The sequence below is a fragment of the Pseudorca crassidens genome, chromosome 1, assembly GCF_039906515.1.
Source record: "Pseudorca crassidens isolate mPseCra1 chromosome 1, mPseCra1.hap1, whole genome shotgun sequence".
NCBI lineage: Eukaryota > Metazoa > Chordata > Mammalia > Artiodactyla > Delphinidae > Pseudorca > Pseudorca crassidens.
In genome coordinates this window covers 112,200,441-112,220,967 of record NC_090296.1, presented here as the reverse complement: position 1 = coordinate 112,220,967, position 20,527 = coordinate 112,200,441, and positions in this window count along the sequence as shown.

Below are 20,527 nucleotides of genomic sequence, written 5' to 3'. Positions count from 1 at the left end.
TTGAAGTAGTAGTGTGATGAATTAGGACTTTACCATTTTTCCCCACCCCTAGCCATTGTGACCCTGATTCCAGGTCAGAGACCCAGAGGGCCCTTCCAGAGAGCCAGAGGCCACCTGTTGGGCTTGGAAGAGGTGTTCAAGGTCAGGCATAGATGACAGGGCAGGCTCTGGCTGAGTCCTTTGGAGGAGTGTGTGTGTGTGTGTGTGTGTGTGTGCGCGCGCACACACACTTCAAGGTACCTGCATGTGCGCATCTGTCTCTGTGGGTATATTTAGATGTGTGTGTGTGTGTGTGCAGCCCTGGATGTATCTGAATTTTCTCTTTGTTTCTGTGTATGTGCATCTGACTGTGTGTCTGGGGGTTCTGGGTGTGTGCGTCTGTCTCTGTGTGGGTGGGTGAATCTGGGTGTCTGGGTGTTGTCCAAAAGGACTCATGGGGAAAGTGCCTCTACCCCAGGCTTTGTAGCATCTGTTCTAACGCTGTCAGACCTCTGAGGCCAGTCTCTGACATTTCAGGGGACAGAGTTGAGGACAGCCACATCTGCTGAGTCATAAGGATGTGGGCTCTGTGTGTTCACAGTTGGACATATCTCCTTTCACACACCCGGAGGGGAAATTTCAGACGGACTGGCTGACCCTGCATTCTTTCAGAAGGTTATGACCTCTGCCAGCCCCAGGAAGGAGCAGAAACGAGAATGCTCAGGAGACCTGGAAGTTGGCAGGGGGCAAGATGAGACCTGGTGTTCCCCAGCTGGGTACCCTGGGTCATAGCTTTCTCAGGCCGTTCCAATAACCAAGCTGCCGGCTTTGAAACTGATTGATGGACGCTTCCTGGTGGAGGAGGGAGCCAGGGCAGATGGTCTTGAGTGATATAAAGTGCAGACCTCACCAAACTCTTAGTGCTGACCCTAAGAGGCCCTACCAGGCCATGAGTCTGGACTCTGGAAAATCCTTCTCTTCCCTCCCCAATTCAACCAACAAATAAACAAAAACCACCGCAATAGTGTGCCTAGCCACAATGCAATCAAGTGAGTCTCTCAAGTTTGTCTGAAATAAACAGTAAACATTTCCCCAGGGTGAGCAGGGGCAGGAAGCCTCAGTACTGGGCTCCTTGATTGGAATGGATTTCATAGGTTCTTTTCCAAGGGCAGATAAAGAAGGGCAAGAGGGCATTTGTGGTGTGTACCTGGCAGGGCATGGGAAGTAAACGGCCCTTCCGAGAATTTACACGTGCCTGGAGTGGAAATGGGCACTGTTCCCAAGGAGCCCAGGCTGGGGGCAAACCCGCAGATACTCAGCTTACCCAGAGATGAGCTACTTCCTGTAGCCCATGAGGCTGGGGGCACAGGTGTGGATGAGGTGAGGCAAGGGGTGCATCCAGGAGGGGTTGGTCCTTCTGAGAAGGCAGTATTCAAAGGAGGGAGGGGGCTGGCCCGGAGCAGGGGCCTCACCACCGGTCACTTCCTGTATTCAGGCAGTGAAGGCCACTGACAAAAATTCATGCCAGTCTACCATCACTCGCCTTTGGCAAGGTCCAGCCAGCCCTTGGGGCTCTGTGGGTCTGGACAGCAGGGCAGTAGGTTTGGTGGGGATCAGGTTCTGCTGGGGAGACAGGGGCCTGAGAAGGAGGTTGGGTGCTCAGTGCCTGCCTAACCAGGGGCTTCAGCGACTTTGTAGATGCCCACCCAACCCCACTGGAGTTGCCCAGAGGTGACAGGGAGTTCATGATCTCCTGGCAGGACCCTCAAGAGTTGGTGTCAAACTGTTCACGTTGTTGCAAGTTTTTCTCAGGTTGAGTTCAAATCTGCCTCCCTGAAGATCCGGCTGTTGTCCCGGTTCTGTCACATCCATTTAACAAATATGTAGACAGAGATGAAAAAGACAATCTGTGTCCTCAAGGAATCCACAGACTAGTGACAAGGACAGCTGTTACACAGGGCAGGATGAAATAGGGGCTCAGCTGCGAGCTGAGGGAGGGGTTCTTCATCCTGACTGATGGGGGCCCCAGGAGGCATCCAGAGGAGGTGGCATTTGAAACAGGCTTAAAGGATAAGGGGATTGGTGTGTGCGGAGGAGCTGCGGAGTCCAGGCCAGGAAAAGCTTGAGCGAAGACACAGGGGCAGGAGAGAGCAGAGCAGTTCCTGAGGATGCGGAGTTGCTTGGCAGGGTGGTGACCTGGTGTGGAGGGGGGGGCCGTGGGGGAGATGGGGGCTGCATCACAGAGGGGCTTGAACCCAGGCCTGGGCCTTTATTCAGTGGGCCACAGGAAGGCTCAGAGGTTTTGGGAGACTTTTATCAGAGCTGCGGTTTACATCACACAAAGCGTGTTCCCCGTCCAGCAGTGTCAGCATCACCTCGGACCTGTCAGAAATGCCGATTCTCAAGCCCCACCCCAGACCTGCTGAAGCAGAAGCTCTGGGGGAGGGGCCTAACTAACTGCTCAAACAAGGCCTCCAGGTGATTCTGATGCACTGCTTTAGAAAAACAACCCTGACAGCCTAGGGAGAGACAGGTGAGGTGGGCGGAGTCTGGAGGAGGGAGAGCAATTTGGGGCTATTAGTATCACCTGGGGGAGGCAGGAAGCCGCCTGCCCCGGGGAGGGGGCAGGAAGAGTTAGACAGATTTGGGTTGCAGTGCCAGCCCCTCACCTTCTAGCTTGGTGAACGTGGGCAAGGGACTTCCCTTTCCTGGGCCTCAGTTTCTGCATCTTCAGAGAGGAGTCACAGCTGGAGAAGGTAGGAGATGGTCAACGACCATTTCAGCTTGCCCAGGACTGAGGGGTTTCATGGGACTCAGGATTTTCAGCGCTAAAACGGGAGCGACCAGGACAAACGGGGATGGCTGGTCACTCAAGCCCCCGAATGGTACCCAGAAAGAAGCACTGCTCAGGATGTCTACAGAGTGAATGCCGAGAGCAGGGTTGCTGAGGGGCCCAAAGCCCATTCTTGAGCACTTTTGGTGACAGCTAAAGTTGCCAATCCCTCTTGCTGCTGTTTCTGGTGCCCGTTTGGCAGGAGCCTGTCCCCCAGGCCTCTGCTCCTCTCTGGCTCTGAAGACCAGCAGAAAGGGAGACGGGGCCCAGGCCAGGCAAGGGCACGAGGCCGGCACCCCATGGCCGTATTGCTGGCCTGGTGCCGGGGTCACATGAAATACAATATGGCTGAGGCCTCCCAGCCCCTGCTGATACTGCTGGAGGCTGAAAATACCCAGTGTCCTGGCCTGGGCGCCTGGCTGACTCTTCTGGGTCAGGAGTCAGGGGAGCGACTGTGGTGTCTGTTACTCCACTAGTCTGGCCTCAACTGTGTTCTCACCGCTTCGGCCAGGGCCCTCTGGGTAGGGGTGGGGACTTGCAAGCCCTGTGGCCTTCTAACTTTCCTACAGTTGGGTTTATTTTTTTTAATTGAAGAATAGTTGATTTACAATGTTGTGTTAATTTCCCTTGTACAGCAAAGTGATTCAGTTATACATATATACGTTCTTTTTTTAATATTCTTTTCCATTATGGCTTATCATAGGATATTGAATATAGTTCCCTGTGCTATACAGTAGGACCTGTTGTTTATCCATTCTCTATATAATAGCTTTCATCTGCTAATCCCAAACTCCCAATCCTTCCCTCCCCCATCCCCCCTTCCCCTTGGCAACCACAAGTCTGTTCTCTATGTCTGCGAGTCTGTTTCTGTTTTATAGATAGGTTTGCTTGTGTCATATTTTAGATTCCACATACAAGCAATATCATATGGTATTTTTCTCTTTCTGACTTACTGCACTTAGTTTAATAATCTCTAAGGCCATCCATGTTGCTGCAAATGGCATTATTTCATTCTTTTTTATGGCTGAGTAATAGTCCATTGTATATATGTACCACATTCGTTATCCATTCCTCTGTCGATGGACATTGAAGTTGCTTCTATGTCTTGGCTATTGTAAATAGTGCTGCAATGAACATTGGGGTGCATGCATCTTTTTGAATTATGGTTTTCTCCAGATATGTGCCCAGGAGTGGGATTGCTGGATCATATGATAGTTCTATTTTTAGTTCTCTGAGGATACTCCATACTGTTTCCCATAGTGGCTTCACCAATTTACATTCCCACCAACAGTGCGAGAGTTCCCTTTTCTCCACACCCTCTCCAGCATTTGTTATTTGTAGACTTTTTAATGATGGCAATTCTGAACAGTGTGAGGCGGTACCTCATTGTAGTTTTGATTTGCATTTCCCTAATAATTAGTGATGTTGAGCATCTTTTCATGTGTCTCTTGGCCATCTGTATGCCTTTCTTTGAAGAAATGTCTATTTGGGTCTTCTGCCCATTTTTCAATTGGGTTGTTTGTTTTTTTGTTGTTGAGTTGTATGAGCTGTTTGCACTTTTTGAAAATTAAGCCCTTGTCAGTGGCATCATTTGCAAATATTTTCTCCCAGCCCATAGGTTGTCTTTTCATTTCGTTTATGGTTTCCTTTGCTATGCAAAAGCTTGTAAATTTGATTAGGTTCCATTTGTTTATTTTTGCTTTTATTTCTAGTGCCTTGGGAGATTGACCTAAGAAAAACTTTGTATGTCGGAGAATGTTTTACCTATGTTCTCTTCTAGGAGTTTTATGGTGTCACATCTTATTTTTAAGTCTTTAAGCCATTTTGAGTTTATTTTTGTGTATGGTATGAGGGTGTGTTCCAACTTCACTGATTTACATGCGGCTGTCCAGCTTTCCCAACTTGCTGAAGAGACTTTTTCCCATTGTATTTTCTTGCCTCCTTTGTCAAAGGTTAATTGATGGTAGGTGTGTGGATTTATTTCTGGGCTCTCTATTCTGTTCCATTGATCCATATGTTTGTTTTTGTGCCAATACCATGCTGTTTTGATTACTATAGCTTTGTTGTATTGTCTGAAGTCTAGGAGGGTTATGCCTCCTGCTTTGTTCTTTTTCCTCAGGATTGCTTTAGCAATTCCAGGTCTTTTATGGCTCCATATAAATTTTAGCATTATTTGCTCTATTTCTCTGAAAAATGTGATGGGTAATTTGATAAGGGATTGCATTAAATCCCTACAGTTGAGTTTTTAAAAACAGGGACCTGAGATGGAAACACCAGATAGAAAGGTTACCCATGGAAGCTTGCTCAGAAAAGTGGGGCAGCTTCTTTCTGAAGATCCCAAGGAATTTCTCCAAATGTCTTGCTGGTCCATGTGCTCATCCATGGACCAATAACGGGGACTGGCAGGGATTAGAGGATTTCTTTAGGCCTGAGAGCCAGGGCCTCAGAGCTTGGGGCAGAGACAGCTTCCTTCAAAACTGGTTGGGGGAACTGAGGCCATTGCCAAGAGAAGGAAAACAGATATTGGGAGGGACCAAACGTCTCCCTCATTCTCTTCCCGTTTGCTGCTGGGTGGTGCTCTTCACCTAGTTCTGCTGCCGGGATGCCCTCCATGAATTCAGGGTTGCCTCATGAGCGAACTCTCTGGGGTTTGAATGGGGCTTCCACTCCCAACATGCACCCACACCTGCCCAGGAGCCAGGCCTGCTGCAGCCTCCAAAATCTGCAGACCCTACTCATATCTACCCCTCTTCCCTGGAAAGAACTTCAAGCCCAGGCAGGAGGTACTAGTCTCAGGTGCGGAGATACTGGATTTGAAGTCAGGCAAGGCTCTCTGGGTTTGAATCCCTGTTCTGGCACCTTCTTGGCCAAGTGACTTCCAGCAAGAAATTGAGCCTCAGTTTTGCCTCTTGTAAAATGGGGATGACGTCATGTTCCATGCAGCGCTGTTGTGAGGATAAAATTGAATGAACTATGCATTTAAGCTAATAGGATAGAGCACAGTACATCACGCTCAGAAAGAGTTGTTGACGTCATATAGTAAAAGAATAAAAACAAATACATAAATGAGGAAACTGGAGCAAAAGGGAGAGAAAGAGAGAGACTCTTTGTAGTATATCTGTCCAAGGTGCCTGCTCTGGTGACTGCAAAGCACGCGGCTGGCAGGTGCCTTAATGTGAATGAGGGGCCACACCTCTTATTACTAAGAGGCCACGCCTCCTGGGCCTCTCTCCAGGCTGTGAGCTAGGGGTGGCCCCCAGGGCCTGCACCCTCTGCAAGCCAGGGTTAGTTAGAAAAAACCTCTCTGCCCCTCCATGGGGCACATTCTACTTTCCATGCATCTGGCCCCACCAACGGGAACTTAACGCCCTCATGTAGCCATCACCAAGCACAGAGAAATCTTCTGCCGCAGCCGGCCCTCTACCTACCTGTCCGTGCCAGGGGCAGTTTGGGTGGGAGAAGTAATGACAGTAGTGGTCCTGATTGTCATATGCCTGCTATGTGCCAGGTGATTTGCATATATTATCTTCGGTTTTCACAACAATCCTGAAAAAGGGCTATTGTCTCCATTTCACAGCTGAGGAAAACCGAGGCTCAGAGAGGCAAATGACTTTTCTAAGACCACATAGCTAGCCATAAACTAAAGGGAGAGTTTAGGTTCAAATCAAGTTCTATCTGGCTCCAAAGTCTGAGGGCTTTCCACCACACCGCGGTGGGGGGGGGGGCGGGGGGGAGAAGACGGCTCAAGCTCCAGGTCATTAACTCCCGTGGGATGGGGCCAACCCCCCCCCCCCTCCTCTTACTGGTCCACAGTTTCCTCACCTGTGAATCAGGTGATTCCTAAGGTCAGGATTCTGTTCTCCTGGCATCTGACTCCTTGGAGGCCCTCTGCTGCCATGTACAGAGCACAACCCCTCCAGACTGCTTTGCCCTGTTCTCTGGACATTGCTGCCCACAGCCTTAAACAGGACATTTTCAGTCTAGTGTCTCCTCTCCGCTGGGTTCTGCCATCTTTGAGAAGACGAGCAGGGAAGCTAAGATGCGTATCTGAATTACTGGGTGAGGGGTTAATGGGCTCTTCAGTTGCCTTTTACCAGGAGCTTCTGGAAAGTGTCATAACCCAAAAGAGCAAGTGGCCAACTTAGTAACTTCATCAGTACCTGCCTGAGTCCCCTCAACCCCCTGCACATTCACTGTGGCTTTTGTTGTATTTAGCTCTCCTCCTAGCCTATGCACTCCCTGAGGGCAGGGGCTGGGCCTTGCTCCCTGGCTAGAGGAAGTGCTTGATGGAGCACCCAGGTCAACACACCCCCGGGGGTGACTGGACCTGGATCTGACCCTGCCTGCGGAAACAGTATCCACTTCCTGAGCTCCCTCCCCACCTCAGCCCCGCCTGCAATTTATTCCTTAGTAGCTAAAGAAGAAGCAAGAAGGTCAAAGGAGGGAGGGAGAATGTTTAGAAATACTAGAAGCACACAGATTTTTCAGTCATTCCAGTGCTGCGCCCTCCCAGCCTTGTGGCCACAGGAAGTTCCCAGGAGCCAGGCTACTCTCTTTTGGGCAGGGGAGTAAAGTTATCAAGAAGTAACTGAAGGGGGACTTCCCTGGTGGCACAGTGGTTAAGAACCCGCCTGCCAATGCAGGGGACATGGGTTCGAGCCCTGATCCAGGAAGATCCCACATGCCAGAGCAACTAAGCCCGTGAGCCACAACTACTGAGCCTGCGCTCTAGAGCCCACGAGCCACAACTACTGAGCCCACGTGCCACAACTACTGAAGCCTGTGCGCCTAGAGCCTGTGGTCCACAACAAGAGAAGCCACCACAATGAGAAGACTACGCAGGGCAAGGAAGGATAACCCCGCTAGCTGCAACTAGAGAAAGCCCGCATGCAGCAACGAAGACCCAACACAGCCAAAAATAAATAATAAATACATTTATTTTTTTAAAAAGTAACTGAAGGGAAGAGAATTAACATTTATCAAGTTCCTGCTATGCACAGGCATTGTTCTAGATTTGTGTGCAGACTTTATCTGACTTCTGCCTGTACCCATTTGGTAGATGAGAACACTGAGGACCTGAGAGGTTAAGCCATATGAGATAACAAGGCTAGTGGAACTCCCTGGCGGTCCAGTGGTTATGACTCTGTGCTTCCACTGCAGGGGGCATGGCTTCCATTCCTGTTCAGGAAACTGAGATTCTGCATACCACACTACGTGACTAAAAAAAAAAAAAGAGAGAGAGAGAGATAACAAGGCTAGTAGATGGTGGAGCCAGCGTTTGAACCCAGGTCTAACTTTAAAGTCCATGTGCTCTGTGCTCCTGCAGGCTGCCTCTGGGTGGCTCCCTGGGAACCGGAGGCTGTGGAGCTCTGGAAGCTGTGCCTCGTTCCAGTCAGGACCCAGACAAGTATCCCTGGAGGCAGACCGTGTGCCCACTGGAGCCACCCCCACCCAGCCTGTGGGCACAGGGCCTCTGCTATCCCCACAAATTTTTCCGAGGGATGCTTGGAATCATGTCTGACTAAGACCACTAGGTGGCGCAGTGTAGGCCATGGGACCTTGACTCCTGGATGTAAAGCTCAGTCGGTTCTTGGGGATCTTCTGTAACAGACCAGGGTTCCCCTAAAAGGTTCCTAGGGAACTCTAAAAATACAGGCCCAATCCCTGAGAGTATGGTTTGATATTCTGGATTGGGTTTCTGGAATCTGCCATTACTTTAAAATTGTGTTTTTTTGATTTTCTGAATTGGTAAATTTGAATTCTCATGGTTCAAAAATTGTAAAGTATAAAAAGATGTACAGAGAAAAATCCTCTACTCCCCAGCAAGTGTTCACTATTATTAGTTACTTGTGAATCCATCTAGAGAGTATACATTTGTATATAATATTATGTATGTAATCATCTATATATAAGATTATATGTGAGAGCACACACAGATCATAAGAAATAAGGATATACATTCTTTCCCCTTTTTACACAAAGGTTGCATATCTTTTTACTAAATGATTTTTATTTTGTCATATTCAACTTCAGAATTATGTGTGTAATTATAAATTTTGGAAGAAAAAAAGATATTGTGGTCTTCTTTAAATAAGACTAGTTGCCATTTAAAGCAATAAAATGACTGATCTGAGCCATGTTTTATTTGATCACCTACAGATAATGTATACAGATGCCATATATACATTCAACAAAAGAAACAGAATGAATAGATTTTAATTACAGTAACAAACTAAACCATATATTCTTTTGCTGTCTAGCAAAACACAGTAATCACATAGTAACAATATTAACAAGCAATAGCTGTTGATTTGATCGGAATATGAGTATTTCAACCATGAACCTTATTGTAAAAATTCACTTGATTTTTGATCGCCAATCTCCAATTGTGTTTTCATGACTGTTTCGTAGTCTGGGTCAGCAGGTCTGTGAGCGTTACTTATTTTGTCTTTCTTTAGTGTTAATGAAGGATGCATGGCATCCTTAGTTCTTGTTTGCACAAGTCTGTTGAAAAACTTTGGGTCATTATGGCCAGTCTCAATCAACTTTCAAGTGATTTTGCTCATTTGACTTAACGGAAGCTAAAATAACGTGATGCTTCTGACGGCTGTGTTGGATTCTTTCCAGTTGTTGCTCAGCCTCTTGGCTTTGGGGAGCCTCATAATCTCCGTGTTGGGAGTTGGGTCCTTAACCTCCCGCCGTATGATGATGCCAACCACTGGCTGTACATTTTCAAGTACCCTTGGGGTGGGGTGGCCCGTGCCCAGGCGCCCAGCCACAGCAACCTGTGGGATATGCTTTCGTCACGTGGAGGTTTGGTTGCCTCTTGGGGTGAGAGTGTTGCTTATTATATATGCTGTCCTGCACCTTGCTTTTCTCACATAACAGTATAGAGATGTTTTCCCGTATCAGTTCATAAAAAGCTTTCGTATTCTTTGTTACGGGTGTATAGGGGTCTACTGTATGAATGAAACATATATATTTTTTTTTTTTTTGCGGTACATGGGCCTCTCACTGCTGTGGCCTCTCCCGTTGCGGAGCACAGGCTCCAGACGCGCAGGCTCAGCGGCCATGGCTCACGGGCCCAGCCGCTCCGCGGCATGTGGGATCTTCCCGGACCGGGGCACGAACCCGTGTCCCCTGCATCGGCAGGCGGACTCCCAACCACTGCGCCACCAGGGAAGCCCAATGAAACATATTTTTATCAGTTCCCTAATGATGGATATTTAGGTTGTTCCTTTGCTGTTGCAAACAAGGCTATAACGAATAATCTTGTGCCTATGTCACTTCATACACGTGTACTATCTGAGAATAAAAGTCTAGAAGTAGAATCGTGAGATCAAATGGTATGCACATTTAAAATTTTCACAAATACTGCAAAATTGCCCTCGATAAGGATTGTACCAAGTTATACTTCTCCCAGGAAAGTATAAGAGTACTTGTTCCTCATCAGATTCCCTAAAGCAATGTATTATCTAGCTTTAGGATTTTTGCTAATCTGATAATGTAAAAAATGGCATCTCAGCATTTCTTTTATTCTGAGAGAATTTGTGGGATTTTTTTCCTATTTTAAGGTCTATTCATATTTCCTTTTCTGTGATTTGTCTGGGGAATCTGTCATTTATGAAATGTTTCTCGCTTATAACCTTAGGCAAGACCCCAGATCACAAAACCTTAGAGGAAAAGATGGACATATTTAACTACATTCAAATTACAAACTTCTATATAATAAACAAGATCATAAAAAAGTTAAAAGATATAAGAGGTAAAAAATATTTGCAACGTGTATTCCCAATATAACTTGCAGAGGAAATGTCAAAGGAGAGAAAAAGGCCAGAGTTCCAACTGGCCACCACTCCTCACCATCTTTATAGCTTTCGAAGGAAGTTCTCATACCACGACTCCTCAAAAAAAACAAAAAACAAAAAAACAAACCCACCGAAACGGGTATTATCATTTCAGAGATGAAGACTCTAGGCTCAGAGAGGTCACGTGACCCGCCCAAGGTCACTCAGCTGGCGAGGAGAATGAGGTATTGTTTCTCTACCACTCACAGCTGCCTGGACCACAAGGACACCTGAGCTCTGCTTTGGCTTGGCCACTATACCGAGGAACCCCGAGCAGGTCTCTCTTCTCTCCACCTTAGTCTTCCTGTCTATAAAATGGCTGGATTTTTTAAGGTCCTTGCTAGCTCCAGACTTATGTGTGTGGTGGGGATGGTGGAGGAGAGTAGGAGTGAGCGTGGGGATGCACTATGGAAGTAGGGGAGGAGAGAGAGAAAGAGAGGGAGGAAGCAGGAGTGGGGGAGGGAGGAAAAGGGAGACAGAGAGAAAGAGAAGGAAAACAGCAGTGGCTTACCGAACTTTCGAAGTGAAAATCTAAAACAAATATGATAACAAATTCGGATGATGTCTATAAATACAACATAACATTCCAGAGTTTTAAGCAGGCTTAGAAGGTCTCTGCTGTTGGCATCAGTCGTGTATGTGTGCTGGGGGAGGGCTCTATCTCCTGGGGCCTCTTGTGGACCAGGGAAGGGTCAGAGCAAGGCCTGCGGAGACCTGCCCCAGATTCGGATTCACTTCTGGATGACAAGAGCTGAGCCTAGAACAGGACCTGACACTGCATCTGCCCGGAGGCCTTATCCCCTCAACCCTGTGCTCAAACCAACCTCAAAGCACAATGCACAGGCTGGCCCCAGAGTCATAGAAAACAGCTGGAGGCAGCTTTCCCAGGCCCCCTGCCCAGGGCCTGGCCCTCAGAGGAGGTGCTCACAGAGGTTCAGCAAGACCTGGCCGGAAGGGGAGGAAGTCCTCCAAAGGCAGGCAGTGGAGCAGGGGTCAAAAAGGGCGAGCAAAGGGGGAATGCATCCTTTGGGAAACCACAGTGGCTGGGGGAGGTGGGATAGGGGGCTGCCATACCATTGAATAAAGACTTGTTTTTCTCAGCATGGGGTTGGGGCCCAGAAGAAAATCACAGGCGATCTTGGACCTCCTGCCTTCTCTGTCCACTTAATCTTAGGAGTGGCACTGAGAGTCACAAGGGAATTAAGGTTCCCCCCCTCCCAGAGGAGCCCACAGGACAGACTGTGTCACACATCAAACAGGCTTAGAAACGTGTCCTGGGAGCTGGAGATGGGGGAGGCTCCTGAAAAGTGAGGGTAACGTGGTGTAAGAGTGCATTTATGTAAAGCAGACAGACCTCATCTGTGGTGTCAGGACAGAGGAAAGGGAGGAGGTGGTGGTGACTGGAAAGGACACGAGGGGACTTTGGGGGCTTGATCTGGGGCTGGTTACACAGGTGTGTTCTGGTTTTGAAAATGAAATCAAACCATGTACTTATGATTTGGGTACCTTAATGCATGTAAATTTCAATAAAAGGGTTTTTTTTTTTTTTTTAAATAAGGGCAGCTTAGATGTTTGCTCAGAGAAGCTCACATTTGACAGGGGAAGAATTGAAACCGCTGAATACCTACCAGTTTGAGCACTTTGCATATGTCAGCTCCAATGCTTTGTGCAACCCCTGTGAAGAAGCTACTGGTAGCTCCACTTAACAGATGAGGATGCTGAGATGCAGAGAAAACTTGAAAACTTGTCTGAGGTTTCAGGCACTAAACGACCGAGTCAGGAATCAAACCTAGGCCTTCACACTTTCTGCTGGGCCAAGCTTCCTCCCTGTCTGGTAGGTCTCCAATAAGCCACAGGGAGAGAGAGGGAAGGGCACTTTAGGCCGAGGAGCAGTCTAAGCAAAGGCTCCTTGAGCAAAGGGGAAAAGCTCCCGTGACTGAAAGGTGGTGTTAGCCCTGATAGAAAGCTAGGACTGCCTGAGGACTCCCTCCCTCCCGGAAAGTTTTAAAGCCAGGCCAAGAATTGGAGGTCAATCCTGCAGTCAACAATGAGCCATTAAAGGTCGCGGGGCAGGAGGTGACTAGCATCTTGGACATTGAAGACCCTATTCCTGGCAAATCCTGTGTGGGTTTGAACTGTCCCCCTGGCCATTCGCTGTCATGGCCCACAGAGGACAACAAAAGCAAATCTATATAGCAATTCCCCCAAAATCCCGGAGGAGAAACAATGCGGGTTTGAGTGCTTAGCACTGTCCTGGGCACCAGGTTGGGGGTGGGAGAAAAGCAACACAAAAGGTGGTCCTGACCTCAAGGTGCTTATAGCGCAGCCGGAGAAAGAAGACACGTTCACGTGCATGAAAGAGATTCTCAGAACAGGGGTGAACTTGGAAACAAGATGCTAAGTGAAAAAAGCCAGACACAAAAGACCACATACTGTGATTCCATTTACATGAAATGTCCAGAATATATAAATTTATAGAGACAGAAAAGTGATTGCTTAGGGTCTGTGGGGAGTGATAGCTGAAGTGTGCAGTGTTTCTCTTTGTGGTGGCAAAAATGTTGTAAAATTGACTGTGGTGATGCTTACATATATCACTAAATATACTAAAACCCATTGAGGGCTTCCCTGGTGGCACAGTGGTTGGGAGTCTGCCTGCCGATGCAGGGGACACGGGTTTGAACCCTGGTCCAGGAAGATCCCACAGGCCGCGGAGCGGCTGAGCCCGTGCACCACAACTACTGAGCCTGTGCTCCACAGCCCGCGGGCCACAGCTGCTGAGGCCCGCGCGACTGGAGCCCGAGCCCTGCAACGAAAGAGGCCACCACAGTGAGAAACCTGCGCACTGCGGCGGGGAGTGGTCCCCGCTCGCCGCAACTAGAGCAAGCCGCGTGCAGCAACGAAGACCCAATGCAGCCAAAAAATAAATAATAAATAAATTTATTTTTTTAAAAAACAAAATAAACCCATTGAATTGCGCACGTTGAATGAATTGTGGGGTATGTAAATTGCATTTCATAAAGCTGTTACAGAAAGGGAGATTTCTGTGGGGAGTAAGGGTCATTAGGAGCAGCTGGTCCAAGGCCTACTGGGGGGATGGGGGAGAGGTAGGAAAGTCTAGCAGGGGCAGGGAAGGCTGAAGAAAGGAAGGGGACTTGAATTGGGTCTAGAGGATGGGCAGGATGCCCAATGCCTTCCCAAGAGGAAGCAGAAGCCTCCTCCTTTCCCCTGCTCCCCCCAAGCAATGGGTACACTGCCAGAAGAGCCATACATTCAGATCTTAGAGAAGAGTCCAGGAGCCCATGTCAGAGGATGACTCTGGCAAGGGAGGGAATCTGGATGTGATTGGCAGCTCTCTAGCTGGTGGCTCATAGGCACGTCCTCATGAGCCCAAGTGGTTGACAACAGACTCTCATCCAGTGTTCACATGTAATACTTCTGCAGGTATTGGGAGTTTGCCACCATCCTCTGCCTGTCAGACACGAGATACAGGAAGACACAGGCCATAGTCACAAGGAACTTCAATGTCGCGAGGCCTGAAATTTACCGCAAAGCACTTCTTTTGGAGAGGTCAAGGCTGCTGATAGAATCGTAGAATCTTACATGTTGAGTACAATCTCTACTTTTTTATATATATATAAATTTATTTATTTTATTTATTTATTTTTGGCTGCGTTGGGTCTTCGTTGCTGCACGCGGGCTTTCTCTAGTTGCGGTGAGTGGGGGCTACTCTACGTTGTGGTGTGCAGACTTCTCATCGCGGTGGCTTCTTCCTGTTGCGGAGCACAGGCTCTAGGCACGTGGACTTCTGTAGTTGTGGCTTGTGGTCTCTAGAGCGCAGGCTCAGTAGCTGTGGTGCACGGGCTTAGTTGCTCCGTGGCATGTGGGATCTTCCTGGACCAGGGCTCGAACCCGTGTGCCCTGCATTGGCAGGCAGATTCTTAACCACTGCACCACCAGGGAAGTCCCCAGCCTCTATTTTTATACGAGAATTAAATTCAAGTTCTACCAGCTGACCTTGAGCCAGTCATGTGACCTGTCTGACCTTCAATAAAATGTGATAAGGAAATCTACTCTGCCTTCATCAAATTATCTCATGTAAGTAAATATGCTTTGTAAATTGGAAAGTGTTAGGCACACATTGGTTATAAAACTAATGACTACACAGCCTTATTCACAGTAGCCGAAATGTGGAACAGCCCAAATGTCCATCAACGAATGAATGGATAAACAAAATGTGATATATACATACAATGGAATGGGATTCAGCCTAAAAATGGAATGGAATTCTGATGCATGAATGAACCTTGAAGATGTTATGCTAAGTGAACTAAGCCAGACACCAAAAGACAAATATATGCGTCCACCTATTTGAGGTTCCTAGAATAGTCAAATTCATAGAGACAAAGTGAAATAGTGGTTACCAGGGGGAATGGGAGTACTGTTTAACGGGTACAGAGTTTCAGACAGGGGACCTTGGCGCCGCTTGACCATTCCACCCGCCTCCCCCGACCACGGGGGACAAAACAGCAGCCTAGTAGCCCTTCGTTTCCATTTTCCATTTCAGTGAGGAAAAGTCGTGGAGATGGATAATGGTGACGGTTGCACAACAATATGAATGTACTTAATGCCACTGAACTGTACACTCAAAAATGGTTAAGATGGTAAATGTTATGTATATTTTACCACAGTTTTAAAAAGATAATGAGCTAAGACCTCAAAGAGATTAGGATGATATATCCTAGTCTGTGCCTGGGTAGGATCAGAGGAATAATAGCAAATGTTTATCTATCCCTACTGTGTGCTGCACATTTTGCATTATGTTATTTCATTTAATCCCCAACAAACCTAGAGAGTAGGCTTCATCATTATTTCCACTTTACAAATGATCAAACTGAGGCTCGGTGAGTTTAGATGTCTGTATCCTTTAGGCCTTGCTTTGGGCAGCAAGTAAGAGAAGATTTAATTCAAAAGATCTGAGACAATAAGAGGACTTGTTATCTGTCTTAAGAAGTTAAGTTAAAATGGGGCACGGAATTCCCTGGCGGTCCAGGGGTTAGGACTCGGCACTTTCACTGCCGAGGGCGGAGGTTCAGTCTCTGGTCGGGGAACTAAGATGCCGCAAGCTGTGCGGCACAGTTCATGGTGGGTTAATTCTGCATCTCTCAATGAGGACTCAGTTTCTTCCCTTTTATAAATTAAATTAATTTTTTTATTATTAAATATGCTTAACAGTCACATAAGGAAGGGAAATAGAACAGAGTTATATACTCAGCACACAATCCAATCACATCTTTTTTTTTTTTTCTGTGCGGATGCTACACTAGCATTCGCCAACCTTTCATTTTTATTTATTTATTTATTTTTTACATCTTTATTGGAGTATAATTGCTTTACAATGCTGTGTTAGTTTCTACTTTATAACAAAGTGAATCAGTTATACATATACATATGTTCCCATATCTCTTCCCTCTTGCGTCTCCCTCCGTCCCATCCTCCCTATCCCACCCCTCTAGGTGGTCAGAGCACTGAGCTGATCTCTCTGTGCTATATGGCTGCTTCCCACTAGCTATCTATTTTACGTTTGGTAGTATACATATGTCCATGCCTCTCTCTCGCTTTGTCACAGCTTACCCTTCCCCCTCCCCATATCCTCAAGTGCATTCTCTAGTAGGTCTGTGTCTTTATTCCTATCTTACCCATAGGTTCTTCATGACATTTTTTTTTCTTAAATTCCATATATATGTATTACCATATGGTATTTGTCTTTCTCTTTCTGACTTACTTCACTCTGTATGACAGACTCTAGGTCCATCTACCTCACTACAAATAGCTCAATTTCGTTTCTTTTTATGACTGAGTAATATTCCATTGTATATATGTGCCACATCTTCTTTATCCATTCATCCGATGATGGACACTTAGGTTGTTTCCATCTCCTGGCTATTGTAAATAGAGCTGCAATGAACATTTTGGTACATGACTCTTTTTGAATTATGGTTTTCTCAGGGTATATGCCCAGTAGTGGGATTGCTGGGTCATATGGTAGTTCTATTTGTAGTTTTTTAAGGAAACTCTGTACTGTTCTCCATAGTGGCTGTACCAATTCACATTCCCACCAGCAGTGCAAGAGTGTTCCCCTTTCTCCACACCCTCTCCAGCATTTATTGTTTCTAGATTTTTCGATGATGGCCATTCCGACTGGTGTGAGATGATATCTCATTGTAGTTTTGACTTGCATTTCTCTAATGATTAATGATGTTGAGCATTCTTTCATGTGTTTGTTGACAATCTGTATATCTTCTTTGGAGAAATGTCTATTTAGGTCTTCTGCCCATTTTTGGATTGGGTTGTTTGTTTTTTTCTTATTGAGCTGCATGAGCTGCTTATAAATTTTGGAGATTAATCCTTTGTCAGTTGCTTCATTTGCAAATATTTTCTCCCATTCTGAGGGTTGCCTTTTCATCTTGTTTATGGTTTCCTTTGCTGTGCAAAAGCTTTGAAGTTTCATTAGGTCCCATTTGTTTATTTTTGTTTTTATTTCCATTTCTCTAGGAGGTGGGTCAAAAAGGATCTTGCTATGATTTATGTCATAGAGTGTTCTGCCTATGTTTTCCTCTAAGAGTTTGATAGTTTCTGGCCTTACATTTAGGTCTTTAATCCATTTTGAGTTTATTTTTGTGTATGGTGTTAGGGAGTGATCTAATCTCATATTTTTACATGCACCTGTCCAGTTTTCCCAGCACCACTTATTGAAGAGGCTGTCCTTTCTCCACTGTACATTCCTACCTCCTTTATCAAAGATAAGGTGACCATATGTGCATGGGTTTATCTCTGGGCTTTCTATCCTTTTCCATTGATCTATCTTTCTGTTTTTGTGCCAGTACCATACTGTCTTGATTACTGTAGCTTTGTAGTATAGTCTGAAGTCAGGGAGCCTGATTCCTCCAGCTCCATTTTTCGTTCTCAAGATTGCTTTGGCTATTCGGGGTCTTTTGTGTTTCCATACAAATTGTGAAATTTTTTGTTCTAGTTCTGTGAAAAATGCCATTGGTAGTTTGATAGGGATTGCATTGAATCGCTAGATTGCTTTGGGTAGTATAGTCATTTTCACAATGTTGATTCTTCCAATCCAAGAACATGGTATATCTCTCCATCTGTTTGTATCATCTTTAATTTCTTTCATCAGTGTCTTATAATTTTCTGCATACAGGTCTTTTGTCTCCTTAGGTTGGTTTATTCCTAGATATTTTATTGTTTTTGTTACAATGGTAAATGGGAGTGTTTTCTTGATTTCACTTTCAGATTTTTCATCATTAGTGTATAGGAGTGCCAGAGATTTCTGTGCATTAATTTTGTATCCTGCTACTTTACCAAATTCATTGATTAGCTCTAGTAGTTTTCTGGTAGCATCTTTAGGATTCTCTATGTATAGTATCATGTCATCTGCAAACAGTGACAACTTTACTTCTTCTTTTCTAATTTGGATTCCTTTTATTTCCTTTTCTTCTCTGATTGCTGTGGCTAAAACTTCCAAAACTATGTTGAATAAAAGTGGTGAGAGTGGGCAACCTTGTCTTGTTCCTGATCTTAGTGGAAATGCTTTCAGTTTTTCACCATTGAGGACGATGTTGGCTGTGGGTTTGTCATATATGGCCTTTATTATGTTGAGGAAAGTTCCCTCTATGCCTCCTTTCTGGAGGGTTTTAATCATAAATGGGTGTTGAATTTTGTCAAAAGCTTTCTCTGCAGCTATTGAAATGATCATATGGTTTTTCTCCTTCAATTTGTTAATATGGTGTATCACCTTGATTGATTTGCATATATTGAAGAATCCTTGCATTCCTGGAAGAAACCCCACTTGATCATGGTGTATGATCCTTTTAATGTGCTGTTGGATTCTGTTTGCTAGTAGTTTGTTGAGGATTTTTGCATCTATGTTCATCAGTGATATTGGCCTGTAGTTTTCTTTCTTTGTGACATCGTTGTCTGATTTTGGTATCAGGGTGATGGTGGCCTCGTAGAATGCGTTTGGGAGTGTTCCTCCCTCTGCTATAATTTGGAAGAGTTTGAGAAGGATAGGTGTTAGCTCTTCTCTGAATGTTTGATAGAATTCACCTGTGAAGCCATCTGGTCCTGGGCTTTTGTTTGTTGGAAGATTTTAAATCACAGTTTCAATTTCAGTGCTTGTGATTGGTCTGTTCTTATTTTCTATTTCTTCCTGATTCAGTCTTGGCAGGTTGTGCATTTCTAAGAATTTGTCCATTTCTTCCAGGTTGTCCATTTTATTGGCATAGAGTTGCTTGTAGTAATCTCTCATGGTCTTTTGTATTTCTGCAGTGTCAGTTGTTACTTCTCCTTTTTCATTTCTAATTCTATTGATTTGAGTCTTCTCCCTTTTTTTCTTGCTGAGTCTGGCTAATGGTTTATCAATTTTGCTTATCTTCTCAAAGAACCAGCTTTTAGTTTTATTGATCTTTGCTATCGTTTCCTTCATTTCTTTTTCATTTATTTCTGATCTGATCTTTATGATTTCTTTCCTTCTGCTAACTTTGGGGGTTTTTTGTTCTTCTTTCTCTAATTGCTTTAGGTGCAAGGTTAGGTTGTTTATTCGAGATGTTTCCTGTTTCTTAAGGTAGGATTGTATTGCTATAAACTTCCCTCTTAGACCTGCTTTTGCTGCATCCCATAGGTTTTGGGTTGTCGTGTCTCCATTGTCATTTGTTTCTAGGTATTTTTTTATTTCCTCTTTGATTTCTTCAGTGATCACTTCGTTATTAAGTAGTGTATTGTTTAGCCTCCATGTGTTTGTATTTTTTACAGATCTTTTCCTACAATCACATCTTAATATTATCACATTTGCTCCAAATGCTTTCCTCCTCCATTAAAAAAAAAAATTACAGGGAATTCCCTGGCAGTCCAGTGATTCGGATTATACGCTTTCAGTGCCAAGGGCCCAGGTTCGATCCCTGGTCAGGGAACTAAGATCCCACAAGCCATGCGGCACGGCCAAAAAATGAATGAATGAATGAATGAATGAATAATTACAGATACAGTAAGGCCTCCTGTGGACCCTACCACAACCCCCTCCTCACCCTCCCACCTTCCCACTAGGAACTACTGTCATGAATATAGTGTATATCACCCCATACATAGTTGTATGCTGCTGCCAATATATTTATGTATCCATAAAGGTTATATAATATTGTTTTGCAGATTTCTAAACATTGCGGTCCCTGTCATATTGTACATTTCCTTTTGCAATTTTTTTTAATTCAATCTTATATTTGGGGTTAATTCTTTTGGATACATGTGGCTCTAGTTCATTGATATTAATTGCTATATAGTGTTCCATTACCTGAACTTAACCACAATGCAGCCCTTCTCCTGTTGATGGATGTTTTTTTATTGTTACAAACACTGCCACACTGTACGTTCTGGGCCATGTTTCCCTTTGCCCATGTATGAATATGTCTCTAGTGTGTATTCTCAGACGTGGAATTTGTAGGCCCAAGGATGTGAACATCTTCAACTTCCTAGACATTGCTACATTGCTCTCCCAACCAGTTCTGTCACTTTAAGCTCGTAGCAAGCAGTCCTGAACACGTCGTTAACATCCTAGTGTGAATTAGTGCATCCAATCACTTTCCTTTGGTCAGTCAACTGGGAGCTGAGCAATTTTATTTGCCTCTAAAATACTTTTCTCCTGTAGCATTTTGTGGGACCAAAGTTCTGAGCAATGCACTGGGGACCTTGGCACTGCTCCCTATCACATCAAGAGCAAAAGAGCAGTACAGTAGCCCTTCATTCCCAGTTTCCATTTTAATTCAACAGACATTTACTGCTGTTTATTGAACCTGCTGTGAGCAAG